We start from the raw sequence: 15,245 nt of genomic DNA on the forward strand, positions 1-15,245 counted from the left end.
ATGAAAATGGATTTGGATTTGTCCAAAAAAGGTTAATTGAGTGTAGTTAAGCTATTATGGTGTTGCATCATTCACTTTTCCGAATTATGTTTAGACATTATTAAATATTTTTTTATAATTTTATGACGAAGCTGAAACTACTAAAGAAATATTTTAATTTGTTTGAAATCATTCATCTTCAAAATTCTTTTTATTAGGTTCATCCAGTGGATGCCAGGGATATACCCTTGAAGGTATGTTTAAATGATATCATTGCAAGTGCGTATTGCATTTAATTTTGTTTTAATGATTTTTTGGTCAAATGATGTTGTCAAGCAAAATAAACTCTAATGAAGTAATTGTTTTACATGAACGTGTTGATGATGTTTTAAACTATTGAAAAAGTTAGTTTTATACTTTCACAGTGGATTTTTCATCAGAGTTTTTGGTTCTATTTTATATTTAATATATTTTTTGTATTGTAGAGAATGCTTGAGAGTGCTATTGTTGCTAGAGATCAATGGTTAAGACTTGGTGGTCTTCTTTTCTTTCAAATGTTTTTCTTATATGTTTTTTATTGTTGAAATTTACAATTTACATTATTTTAGTTATTTTTGTTTGGTTTCTTGCAGCTATACATACCCCCTTAAGGCTTGAGTCGTACAAAGGGATAACAAACTCCACATCATCAACGATTGTCTCATGTTCTCCAACATTATTACTGAGGAAAGAGAAACGGAAAGATCTTCACGAGAAGACAAAAAACCTACCTAACACAGGGTGCGGTGTTATCAACAATTACCCTTATGTCATGAACTATATACAAGTTTTGATAAAAGATCATTGGTTTTGCATCTATAAGAATAAATATAATTTGGAGTTATGGATATGAGATAATGAAAGCTTTTCATCTCTATAACTTTCTTGAATAACATAATATGATCATATGTGGGAAAGGACACATAAAATACCTAATTACCCATTTGTAAAAAAGAAAAACATTTGGAAAACTGAATTGGGATATGTTTTTGCTTGGATATATATTTGTGTGTATTATTATTTCTATAAAACAATATTTTATAAGTAATATAAATAAATGTGTTTAGTTGTAAATGTATTATGCGAGGGCAACTTCCATCAAGTTTTGAGCATGGTTAATTTAGGTTGAAGGAAAATCAAATAAGGTAAAAATAATTTTTTAACCGGAACCAATATAAACATTCTAACTTCATTTTATGTAGTTATATTTTATTATATTCTTAATCCAACTACACATGAGCAACTCACCACTAGAGTTCCACATTATTTATGTTTTTTAGCTTTTTATCTTTAAATTTATTCGTAAAATGCATGAACTTTCAAATTAATTTATTTAAAATAATAAAGTTTATATTTTCTGTATCTTGAGGTATGAATTATCATTTGTTTTGAATTTAATATAATAAACATTCAAAAGTTCCTACTTTGCAACGAATGATTCTAGAAACTAATTTCTGAAAGTATTATTGGCACCCGGTGTTTGGTACGGATAAACGGCTAATATATATATATATATATATATATATATATATATATATATATATATATATATATATATATATATATATATATATATATATATATATATATATATATATATATATATACACACTATTATTTATGTTTTTAGCTTTTGTCTTTAAATTTATTCTTAAAAGACATGAACTTTCAAATTAATTTATTTAAAATCATAAAGTTTATATTTTCTCTATCTTGAGGTATGAATTATCATTCGTTTTCGATTTAATATAATAAACATTCAAAAGTTCCTACTTTGCAATGAATGCTTCTAGAAACAAATTTTTGAAAAGATTATTGACACCCGGTGCTTGGTACGGATAAATGGCTAGTATGTGTGTGTATATATATATATATATATATACACACACACACACTAGATATGTGCCCGCGCAAAGCAGCGGCGATAAATACTTTTCTGGGCGAATAGTTTTCTTATGGGAAAATAATTATTAGATTATGTTATTAGTTATTATGTAATAAGAAAAATTACCACTTTTAATTAAAATATTTATGTTTAGAACTTATATTTATATTGTATGTTTATACGTTTGATGTAATTAATTATTATCGGCATCTAGTTTAAGAAATGTAAATTAACTTATAATGATGAATTTGATATTTAAAAATTGTTATTTGGTTCCAAATTAATTTTTTAATAACCTTTCTTAATTCAAGTCTTTAAAGTTTTGGTAAAATTAATGGTTTTGTTATGCATAATTAGTTTGTACAAAAAGCTTTGTATCTTGTACCTTTTAAAATTCAAAATATGGCTAATATGCTTTATATATAGTATAAGATATATATATATATATATATATATATATATATATATATATATATATATATATATATATATATATATATATATATATATATATATATAGAAAAGATCAAATAAGAACACGAGAACAGGTATATTAATTTGTGATTCTATGTATTCATTTGTGGAGGATTGATAAATTTTTACACACAATCAACATGAATATGTTTTTTCTCTTCAGTTGAAATTAAAGGTGTAAAAATTTATCATTTCTCCACAAATGAATAAATAGAATCCCAAATGAATATAATTTGTTATCGCGTTCTCAACCTTTCTGGTGCTCTCATTTCATCCTACTCATATATATATATATATATATATATATATATATATATATATATATATATAAGCACATTCCGGCTTATAAACAGTAACTTTCATAAGCTGAGTTCAGATTAGATATAAAAAAAACATGTCAAATCCTTCTTTCTTGTATTCGATGTTCCATATTTGTTTAAGTGTATCTCTGCCATAGTACTTTGAGATATTATGTTATAATTTATCAATTTTGGTTAGGTCGGTTGTCAACTTAATAGACACTTGGTGTACCTCAAATCCCAAGCTTATTAGGAAGTTGCTGGTGAGTTTTATCCACAAATTAGTTTTATGCCGTAATGGTTTTTATAACACTGTCAATTGATAAATGATCATATTTTTATGTATTATTGTGAAAGGAGAACATGACAAAGTGAACACACACCACGTGTTTGTAACAATGCAAACATGAGCATCTGAACCCTCAATCACAGGTAACAATGAGTCCTTGCATAAAGTACTTTTTTCGTAAAAGTTAGACAAATATTTGTGTGATTTATTTATCCAATGACTTATTTTTCTTGCTAGAATGGATTAAATGATTAAAGAACCAAATGAAAAAATCATTCTATTAGGGGCACTTTTAGGATCATTTTCTTGGACACACTACATGAAAAAAGCACACCAAATGGTTCCATTTTGGCAACATATTCGTTCAACCTTCCTGTTGCAACTTAACATCATTAAATGCCTTTTTTAAACTTATTATTAAGATAGAATATTCGCAGATGCTCTGATTATTTTCATTGCTGCAGCAATTACAGATTGGCTTGATGGGGATCTAGCAAGAAAGGTATGCATTTATATGTTTATGGGAAGGGTAAAAGTTGTACATTCCCCATTTGGGTTTTTTCTTGCTTTCTAATTTGTTGATTAACCATTGTCTGATTTTAGTGGATGTCAAAGTGGAGCTGCAAATAAAGCTAAGTAGTCAGAAAGCTAAAATTAGTAAGTGGGTTGAGTTTTTCTTTGTTCCAACTTAACAATAAACTATACTTGTGGTTAAGTCTTTCTTAAATATTATCTGAATCGTCAAATATATGCATTAGATTTTGCTGTCAAATTTACCTTAATTTTCGTTTATATTATCCAACGTATGACTTTTAAGTTTGCTGTCAAATGTACGTGTATGAAAAATGACATTTTTAACCTTGAAAACTTCATTAAGCTTATGTTTTATTTGTTACTTTTCACCAACATGGTAATTTCCTATCGGCTTATATTCGACAAATTACAATGTAATTTTTTTTCATTCCTTCCTATTACATAATCGTATTTTCATCCACTAATGGAAATCTCATTTAAAATTTTGTATTTTCTGTCGGTTGTTCTTGGTATTATCTATTAATCTGTTCATCAAACAAGGATTATTCGCCTGTTTATTGTCGTTATTTGTATCTGTCGTATTTTAATAGTTGTGTGGTTAGATAAGTTCTAAGTTTTCTATTATGATAAAGAACATTTAACTAACTCGTCACTCTTTCATGAGATTCATAAAGAACATTTAACTAACTCGTCACTCTATTATGATAAAAATTTACCCTATGATTATAAAAACCAAATTATCAATAATATAATATAACTGGTGTTTTCTCTTTATGTCCAGATTGTTACCACTCAACATTATGTTTATGAACCACCTAGGGTTACTTAAATAGCATCCTAACAAAGAAATAGATGTCAAACTAGGAGATGAAGAAGCTATAAGGTTGTTATGTTGTATTTCTATTTCTCACTATTTAGGATTTTAATTGACCAGATTTCACCATTTGGATGCAAAACAGTAATCTTTGAATTATGATAATTTCATTTGTGTTTCCTACTTTTTAACTGTTTTTTTAAAGTTCTATTTCCCTGTGTGTATGTTTCTACAACAAAAATGCTTGAGAAAAGAGGAAAGGGAGTTTTTGTATGCTAATTTCATTTGTGTTTCCTAGATATTACATATATCTGGTAAACTCAAATATCCAATTAGATAAATAATAGATTTCATCAGCAAAACTTACATGTTTTCTCTTGACTGTGGTGTATAAACATTACTATCAGTTTCATCATCATAAAGCTTAGATATAATCCTAACCTTACCTATAGGAGAGGAGAAATTAAAGAATAACTCAAAGATAATATTTCCATTTGCAATCATTTATACACACTAGATGTCCGCTACATGACTGATTCATGTACTTAAACTACTTTTATGGTGAAAATTGTGTTATATTCATAGATGGTTTATCATGTGTGATTTGGTAATAAAAGAAATTCAGAAATGACGATGCAAATGCTTAAACCTTAAAATTACTTGATGCTAAAAATTACCAAATGCTTAGAATTAAGTTTTCATTAAGTATAATGCTTTAAATAATTTCAAATTTACATGATGCTTAAAGTTATGAAATGATTAATTTCTTAAACTACATGATGATTAAAGTTACATTTGCTTAAAGTACAATGCTATTTTTAAAAAAGTTAAAACAAATGACAGAGTGATGATATAAAAGAAAGTAAAACCAATATTTTTTATTACACTGGTGGGCCGTCGACCGGATGGGTACAACATTAGTTAAATGTGAGGGCTGAGCTTTAATTCTTTAATCTAGTGGATTTTAATGCCAAATTGCCAAATAAAATGGGCCTTTCGAACCCAGATCAATCCCACATAAACCAACTTCATTATCACTATGCTAGCCCACCTTTTGTGTTATAGTTTCTGTATTCGTATATATAAAGTATTACACTGTAATAATAATAATAATAATAATAATAATTATTATTATTATTATTATTATTATTATTATTATTATTTTTTATTATTTTATTAGTATTATTTTTATATAAAAAAAACTTGTTAATGTTTAAACGTATAAAATATATTCTTTAACGTACAAAAATGTAAATTTTTTTAAGTGTAAATATACCTATTAAATATAAATAGGTTTATTTATAACATATAAAAATGTATAAATTTGTTTAAAAATGTATAAAATTCGAATAAAAATATACAATTTTCTACATACAAAAGTTACAATATTTTTAAATTTATAGAAGTTTGTATTTTTATTATATATATATATATATATATATATATATATATATATATATATATATATATAAAATATGAATACAAAATTCTATACTTAAAAAAGTTCTTAAGCATTTGAAAATGTATTTATATAATTGAAATCGTATGTATACCATCAAAAATGAATTTTAATATTTAATATATACGTTAAAAATATATTTATTTGTATTTAATATGTATAAATATATATTTATTCGTGATAATAATATAAATTCTTGTACGAAAAAATATATATAATCATTTTTATACGTCAAAAATACATTTTTTTATGTTTAAATATTAATATATACGTTTTATATAATAATAATAATAATAATAATAATAATAATAATAATAATAATAATAATAATAATAATAATAATAATGGATATATACTAGTGTCAAGCAATATTTCAAAAAAAAAAAAATTGTTTGTCTTGTTGGTGAGACTGCTCTTGTTTCAGACCTGGAAGGAAAGTGTTCGAATCCCCCTCTTTGAATTTACTTCCTATATCAAACTTAATGTTTAGTTAAGAAATTAACACGCTGACTTGGAGAGCCATGTCAGCTAGCAAATATGCTCCCACCACATAAGCCTTTGGTTACCTATTGGAGAGTGCCTAACCCGCTAAATGGCAAAAATGAAAAAAAAAAAAAAAAAAAAAAAAAAAAAAATGAAAATGTTGGACTTTAACGCACCTAAATTTGTTGGAGGGACAGAAATTGCAAAAATTAAGGAATTTTATATATATCAAAAGCCATTGAAATCGTTAAGATTTAACATGCGTTACATATAAGCCTCTAAGAAACAAGACAATCATTACTCAATTCCAGGAGTTTGATTTTGTCCCCTTTTTTCATTAACATTCTAAAATTAGTTTAATAATATTATTAAATATTAATGATTATGTGACACACACATAACGAGAGAGCAAGAGTGTGAGAGGTACAAAGATATAGAGGGGGAGCAGAAGTGAGAGCGTGAGAGTGAGAGCAAGATCACAAGAGAGAGAGAGAGAGAGAGAGAGACAACGAGAGTGTGAGAGCAAGATCACGAGAGAGAGAGAGAGGAAAAACTACTTCCAAGATAACGATACCAAGGGAGCACGAGAGAGAGCGTGTAGAAAAACTGTGTGTAAGAGATAAAGAGGGGAGAGAGAGAGAGAGAGAGAGAGAGAGAGAGAGAACGAGAGAACGCAGGAGCGAGCGAGAGAGAGAGAGAGAGAGAGAGAGAGAGGGAGGGAGAGAAGGGGAGGAGGAAGTACTTCCAAGAAAATGATAGCGAAAGAGCGACCGAGAGTGAGGGTGAACGAGAGTTATATTGTGAGCGTGAGAGGGAGAGGGGGAATGTGAGAGTGAATGATAGGGGGAGTACTTCCACGAAAATGGTAGCGAGAGCAAGAGTGCACGAGTAAGCGTGAGAGAGAGAGAGAGAGAGAGAGAGAGATTATTCCTTTTATTTTAACCAACACAATAAACAATCATATTTTCTAGCCAAAACAACAACATGCTTAATCGGAAAAAGAAACCTTTGTTTCAAAATAAAACCAATAGTTGTCGCTACAACATGTGTGTCAACGTCGTATGTCCTTGAACTATTAGCCTCGTTTTCCTTGCATACACACGTTATTTTGTGCAATCACATCACCGGGGAAAACTATAACACCATTTCTAAGTAACTGATTCCTTTGCTTTTCACCAAAACAACATACTTAATACACAAATGAATATTGTTTGTAAAAATAATGTGTGTTTCGTATATCGGTAAAAAAAAGTAAAGTACGTTGCGATTTCCTGCAATTCTAACTCATTTTAACTAATATGATAGATCTCTCGGATTGCTTTGGTGGTAGTTCTTCGTCGATCAGAATGGCAAATAGGTGGAACCTGGCAAATCAGCGAAAGGGTACTCATAAACCCTACTTCAATCCTAAGTCACATTTTGGGAATGATAGGAATTTTTCTAACGTAAGCCCTACTGTTTCTTCTTTCTACATTATGAATTTCCCCGATTATATCATTCAGAATGATTTAAGACATACATGTGAACGTATTGGAAAAGTTTATGATGTTTTTATTTCCAAGAAGCTGTCTTGGTTGGGAAAACGGTTTGGTTTTGTAGACTCTTGGGCATCACCAGGAACTCATAATGGCCATAGCGAGTCCGAAACGCAGTGTTCTGCACCTCCTCCTCTCTGACCCTCATCTGATGGTAACCCGAGCGCAGATCAATCTTGGAAAACCAAGAAGCTCCCTGAAGCTGGTCAAAGAGGTCGTCAATCCTCGGGAGTGGGTAAAGGTTCTTCACCGTTACCTTGTTCAGCTCCCAGTAGTCTATGCACATGCGATGTGACCCGTCCTTCTTTTTGACAAATAGAATCGGGGCTCCCCAAGGCGAACTACTCGGCCTGATAAATCCTTTGTCCAGCAGCTCCTGCAGTTGCGTAGACAACTCCTGCATCTCGGGAGGAGCCAACTGATATGGTTCCTTGGCTATCGGATCCGTACCAGGGACTAGGTCAATCCTGAACTCCACCTGTCGCTCCGGGGGTATCCTAGGAAGGTCCTCTGGGAACACATCTGCGTAGTCTCGCACCACCGGAACGTCACTCACCATCGCCTTACCCGCCTCCCGGGTATCCATGACATAGGCAACATATCCTATGCAACCCTGCTGAAGGTAACGCCTAGCCCTCGCTGCCAAACATAAAGTTGGCCCTCGCTATGGCCTCTCGCCCTGAATCACCAGCTCTCCCCCACTTGGGGTCCTGATCCACACTAACTGTTGTGCACAGTCGATCATCACCCCATTGGGGCTTAGCCAATCCATGTCGATAATAACCTTATTCCCCCACAAAGGTATAGGAACCAAGTCTACTAGGTAGCGCTCCTCAAATAATCTCAGCACACAATCTTGGAATACTGCTGATGCTCGCACCGATCGATCATCGGCAATCTCTACCTCTAAAGGGCAGTCCAACATGTCCGAAGACTCAGGAAACCTCTTGCTAAGCGCAAGAGAAACAACAGATCGAGTGGCACCTGAATCAAACAACACCTGCACTGGAATACCGTTCACAAGGAACAACCTTAAACATGCATATATAAAGCATATATCAATATCATAGACATCATATAAATAGATCAAAGGGAAGAATCATACCCATCACCACATCGGGTGCGGCGCGTGCCTCCTCGGTAGTCAACTGGAAGGCCTAACTCCTCACCACTGGAGCCTCTGTCTTGCCCTGCCGGCCATCAGTAATCCGCAGGGTCGCTGGAGTTGGCGCCTTCACTGGCGTTGTTGCTGCTGCTGTCAACTAGGGATAATTGGGCTTCTTGTGGCCCCTCTGGTTGCAGTGGAAACATAACAACTCTGATGTATGAAAGGTGGGTGCAGGGATGGTACAATCCCTGCTTAAGTGCCCCGTCTTGCCACAATTGTAGCAGCCAGACGCTCCCAACCTATAAACTCCCTCATGCGACTTGTCGTATTTCCTACAGCGGCTACGGCTCTGTTGGCCTTTCGGCCCAACATCTGATCCCTTTGGCTTCTTCCCCGAAGCCCCAGTCACCTGCCCCTCCTTTACCTTCCTCTTTCGGATGTGCTCCAAATCAATCTCCTTCTCCTTAGCCCTGACAATCATGGAATCCATGGTAGGGGAAGCTGAAAAACTAATATGCTCCTGAATGTCGGATCGCAACATGTCATGGTAGCCGGTCCTCCTCATATCCTCATCTCCTGCATATTGGGGCACCAGCAACGCCCTCTCCCAGAACTTGGCGGTGATCTCCGCCACTGTCTCAGTCATCTGTCTCATATCCAGAAACTCCCGAGCCAACTGCTGGAGTTCCACCGCATGCGCGAACTCAGCTCTGAATCGGGTCATAAAATCCGACCATGTCATAGCCTCAATAGCCGAGGCTCCCAGAGAGTCACCAACCGACTCCCACCAATCTCTGGCACTGTCCCTCAAGCACCCTATTGCATATCTCACCATCGACCCCTCGGGGCAGATGCTAGTCAACTGTGCGGACTTAATGTCTGCAATCCATCGTCTGGCAGCAATGGGGTCCTTCGCCCCATGGAAATCCGGTGCACCACTACCGCTGAAGTCCTTAAAGGACAGTGTGCGTGATCCTGACTGGGTAGTATCCATGTCACTCCTGAACGCCCTAAGGCGATCCTCCATCAGCTCGATAATCCCTTCCTTGATTGACCTAAAGATGACCGGGGTCGCATCAAGGATGCCTCTAGTGATCTCGGACATGATGAACTCACGTAGCCTCTCATCCACTGGTTCGATGCCTGAACCCGAACTCGATCCCTCTCCTGAGCTGCCAACTGCGAGCCTCAAACATAGCACCACCATTCTGCAATACACAATGACAACTGTTAGTGATACTGATACATCTAGAGTGATCACATCCATCGCAAGATCCTTAGTCTTGCCTCAACCTTCCTTGATTCAAGTACGGATCCTCTGCTTTCAGTAGTACGGGCCATACTACCTTCCACATATATCCGTACTTTCCTCAAGAGCCACCTTGACTCAACCAAGTCACTACTACTGTTGATCTCTGCTACTCTCATCCTAGGCTCACACTAGGGTACCTCTAACTCCACCCAAACCAGTACTCAACTGCTGAAGGCCTCTTTGTAATGCCAATTAGCCATTACCTGAATACAATCACATGCAACGAGACACAGATAATCATTCAAGTAAGGGACTCATCCCTACAACGGTTAGGACTCATACAAGAGCTGCGAAATAGGGTCAAATCCAATCCTCTAAGATTATCCAACCTTGATCACATGTGACTTTAGGGTATTTACCTAATAGCTAACTCTCATCACTCAGAGTCCCACAAAGCACAAAGCAAGCAACATTCAGATAAAAGGAACATCCTCAAGAAATCCTATCCTCATAACAGTAAATTGTACTAGCATACAATGCTAAGCTCATACTATCAGGCATAACATAAATAGGCTATCCTACTATTGTCTACTCAATACTAGCATGAAATTCACATAAGCTGAAACACATAAAGCAGGCACGTAAGGCATCATCCCTAGATCCTTAGTCCTATTCTAGCATGCTGTTCTACTGAAGCTGATAAACATAACATAAACTTGTATGGTTACTTTGGGGAAAACTTACTTGAGCTCGGCCGATCGCGCACATCACACACTTCGTTCTTTCTCAAAACTCTTTCAACTTATTCTTTAGAAAACCATTTTCTTGTAAAAGCTTTTAATCCCTCGATTTGAGTCGAGACACCCCCGAGGGTGTGTCCGAATCCCTCAAACCAGGGATCTGCTACCAACTTGTAACGACCCAATTTTCACGACCAAAAACTTCATTTTTACAAATTACTTAAATTAAAACATTCATGGGAAAACATTGTCGAATCATTACATCTCATAAAACTATTCATAATGGTTGAAATCCAAATCATAAAATAGTGATAACGTTAGAGTACAATCCAAAGGAATCTCATAGTGCGGAATCTGAGGTGTGTGTATGATGTGCAGCTACCGCGCTGGCTCCTTCCCCTTCGCTGAAGAGGTTTTTGAAACTAAATTGAAAAGTGTAAGCACAAAGCTTAGTGAGTTCCCCCATCGTATGTAACGCCCGTAGATTAGGGCTAGTCAATTTAGAGACGATAAGCATTAAAAATGACTTTTTATAGAAGATTATTTAGAAGGATTAATCTTAACTAATTTATAGTATATGTTACGAGGTTTACGAATATATAAAGAACGTCAAAATCCAAGTTATAACGAAGAAGTTATGACTTGTCGAAGTTTCACGACAGAACCGGTATGACACAACGTGACGTAAATAGTGAATGTACGTTAGAGCGATATTTATCCAAAACAATCTAAATGAGAATTGAAGATCTCATCAATAGTATTCCAACGATAAAAAGACAGACAAAAACGGAGTTCAGATGAACGAGTTATGAGTTTATAACAGAGTTTTCCTGTCCCGACCTACTAAAGATAATATATAATTAATATACTTATAATATATAAAAATAAATTAAAAATTAGCCAATGGATTCTAAACGATAGTGTTAGATCATAATCTCACCTTCGCGTCGATATAAGAACGTCGAAAACGGAGTTCGTATGCGAAAGTTATGAATTTCTGAAGTTCGGGGCGCGAAACCCCAAAACTGTCAGAGACCACGATGTGGCAAGTCTCCTGACACCTCCGGGAGTCCCCAGATGCTACTTGGGATGACGCATGCAGTGACGATCAAGCCCACAACGTGGCAAAAGGCTCCACGACGTGGCAAGGGCCAGTTTTGCCCTATAAATAGATTTGAAGGGCCAGCCGAGTTTGGTTGCTCATTCTGTCATCTCTCTCCCATATTACATCCTTTTACATGCAATTTTAACCCCCTGAAGCCCCGGTATCAACCCCGAGACCACCCGAAGCAAGTCCCGAAGCCCGAAGATCCCGAGAAGAAAAGAGTTTCCGAGCCGAAGCTCTGCCTGCGAGAAACCCGGTGTGTGAAGTGATCCCGGTTTCACCAAAGAATACTAATTCTACAAGTCGTAGTGTTGTTCGATCATCTTCTGATCAAGTGAGTGTATAGTCACTTTCATCTTACACATAGATATGAAGTATTTTATAAAATACGTGATATGTGTATATATATTGTTGTTTATACGTGTGAGTATGTGATCACTTTCTTCTAACATATATATATATATATATATATATATATATATATATATATATTAAGTATTTGCTATGAAATACGTGCTATGTGTTTATATATTGTTGTATATTTGAGATGAGTGTGGAATGGATGTTTTATATAGGTATTAAATGAGTTAATATGTATATGTATTTTATATCTACAAATATGTTTGGTAGAACATGGGTAGATGAATTAGATGATGTGTGATGATAATTAGGTGATGAGAAATATGTGATGATAATTAGGTGATGAGAAATAGGTGATGATAATTAGGTGATGAGAAATAGGTGAGGATAGAAAGGTGATGTAAAATAGGTGATGTGAGATGAGAGGAGATACCATAACCTTGACCGGCGATGTGGAAATTTGGCGATGTAGTCATTTACCAGAGTATAGATGGCGACCACGGACTATTTTAGATGACCCCGTGGAAACACCAGCAGGCTCATAACCTATATGTGATGAATTACGAGTCCAGGCGATGTTGTGGCTACATATTCATGCGATGCTACTCTAACCCTTACTATGAATTACGAGTCCAGGTGATGTTGTGGCTACATATTCATGCGATGATAGACTAACCCTTACTATGAATTACGAGTCCAAGCGATGTTGTGGCTACCTATTCATACGATGATAGTCTAACCCTTATTATGATTTACAAGTCCAGGCGATGTTGTGGCTACGTAATCATGCGATGATACCCTAACCCTTACTAGACATATATTGAGGGAGTGATCCACGAATTAGTATTGTCTATGCAATGTAGGCGATGATCCTTAGGAAAAGTTCTTAGGAACAAGCATATAAGGATATAAGATGTAAGGAGATGAGCGGTAAATATGATATAGGAGATGACCCTTAGGATAATATCTTTAGGGAAGATTAAAAGAAGATAATGGGGATGGGTAATTGGGTTGATTGTTTGATAATTAAATATAATAATTATATTATTGGTTGAAAACCCTATATGCTCACAAGGCTCCCAAGTCTGACCCACTCAGTTTAATTGTATCACAGGTATCGATACGAAGCTGCTTTGCACGGAGAAATTAAAGGAGACATAAAATCTTTAGTGTAAATAATGTAAGTTCTGTTTATGCTTATGTGTCTGTATCGGAACATGACATCCCGAGATTTTGTTATATAATGAAAACACATTTCTTTAAAGAAATGATTTGATAAATCTTTATCATATTTTGGGAACAAATTCTGCAACTGTTTTCTTTAAAAGATTACTCTGATTTTAAAAACAAGCATAAACAAATCGGTCTTTTCTGGCCGAGAAATTGGGGATGTCACATCGTACCACATACCATAAAATCACATATCATGCATATACTGTCAGGAATATCTGGGTGCCCGACCTACCCCTTCGGCCCTGTCGACCGGATAATGCCTAGCATATCTAGGTGCTGGCATCCCCTTCGGTCTTATCGATCGGATACTGCCTAGCATATTTGGGTGTTGGCATCCGTTTCGGTCCTGTTGACCGGTAACCGGGGACTATTTCACACCCTACTGCTACCACACAATATCATATCACATATATCATAACCTGGCTAGCATGGTTGGGTACTAAACTACCCCTGCGGTCCTATCGACCGATAGTCGGGGACTATTTCATCCCCTACTACTGTGACATAATATCGTAATAAGCTAGCACATAAAACATAACATGTAGCAGCAAGCCTATATGAATATCACAAAGACCATCATCTCACATACAACTCCTATTAGTGGGTCGGCATTGTGGTCGTAGACCCACCGCAACTGGAAGGTAACTCACCTCGTAAGGCTGACTGCTGGAAAACTGCTCGACAACTGTCTGACTGCTGCTCCGGTAACCCTCCAGCTATAATCCCACAAAATACTCAGTTAGAACCTGATATCTACTCTAGGGTAAAAATGATTATTTTACCCCCAACCAAGTCCAAGTCAAAGTCAACTTCCAGTTGACCCGACTCGCCGAATTGGGCCACCAACTCGTCGAGTCCCTAACTCATTACCCATCCTTATCCACATTTCTACTTGTTGAATGTAGCAACGACTCGACGAGTTCCCATTCTATATGAACATCGAATGAACCTTCATCCGACTCGCCGAGTTGTATGAACAACTTGTCGAGTTACCTTCATCTGATATCAAGTCCTGTCCTTGACTCGCCGAGTTGTATGAACAACCCGTCGAGTTCATCTTCAACTATAAGGAGATTGCATTGGACTCGCCGAGTCCCATGAACTCCAGGTTTAAGGCTAAGTCCAATACATTGTGTCACTCCTTTGGACCCTCTAAAAACCCTTCTAGCGCCCAACTGGGTTCCTTCAAACCCTAACAACAAAGGGGAGTTTTGCCTCGGACTCGCCAAGTCCAAAGAACGACTCGTCGAGTTGAGCATGTCCAAGTCTCATTTCTCGATTTCCAGTGTACAACTCTTGACCAAAAGATAGATCTAAGATCCTCCAATCGTTCTAGCACGTAAAGTTACAAACTTTACGTGCATGCTTGGGACTTTGAGCTCAAAAGGACATAAAATAAGCTCTTATGATGCATGAGACCTTAGATGGGTGCAAAAGCAACCCCTAACTGCCTTGTGACTCCCTTAATGACTTGAATTTGAAGCCTCAATCCCCAACCATACTTGCAATCATGGTTGGTTACCAAAAATGGCTTATAAAACCCCTAAATTTCCCCAAAAAGGGATCTATTAAATAGAAATTAAACATACTTTCTGGTATGTACACGATGGACGATTGGTGTAGTTTACCCGTTTATATAAGAAAGAGAGGAGTTGGT

This window comes from Lactuca saligna, chromosome 2 (genome assembly GCF_052625555.1).
Source record: "Lactuca saligna cultivar CGN05327 chromosome 2, ASM5262555v1, whole genome shotgun sequence".
Taxonomy (NCBI): domain Eukaryota; kingdom Viridiplantae; phylum Streptophyta; class Magnoliopsida; order Asterales; family Asteraceae; genus Lactuca; species Lactuca saligna.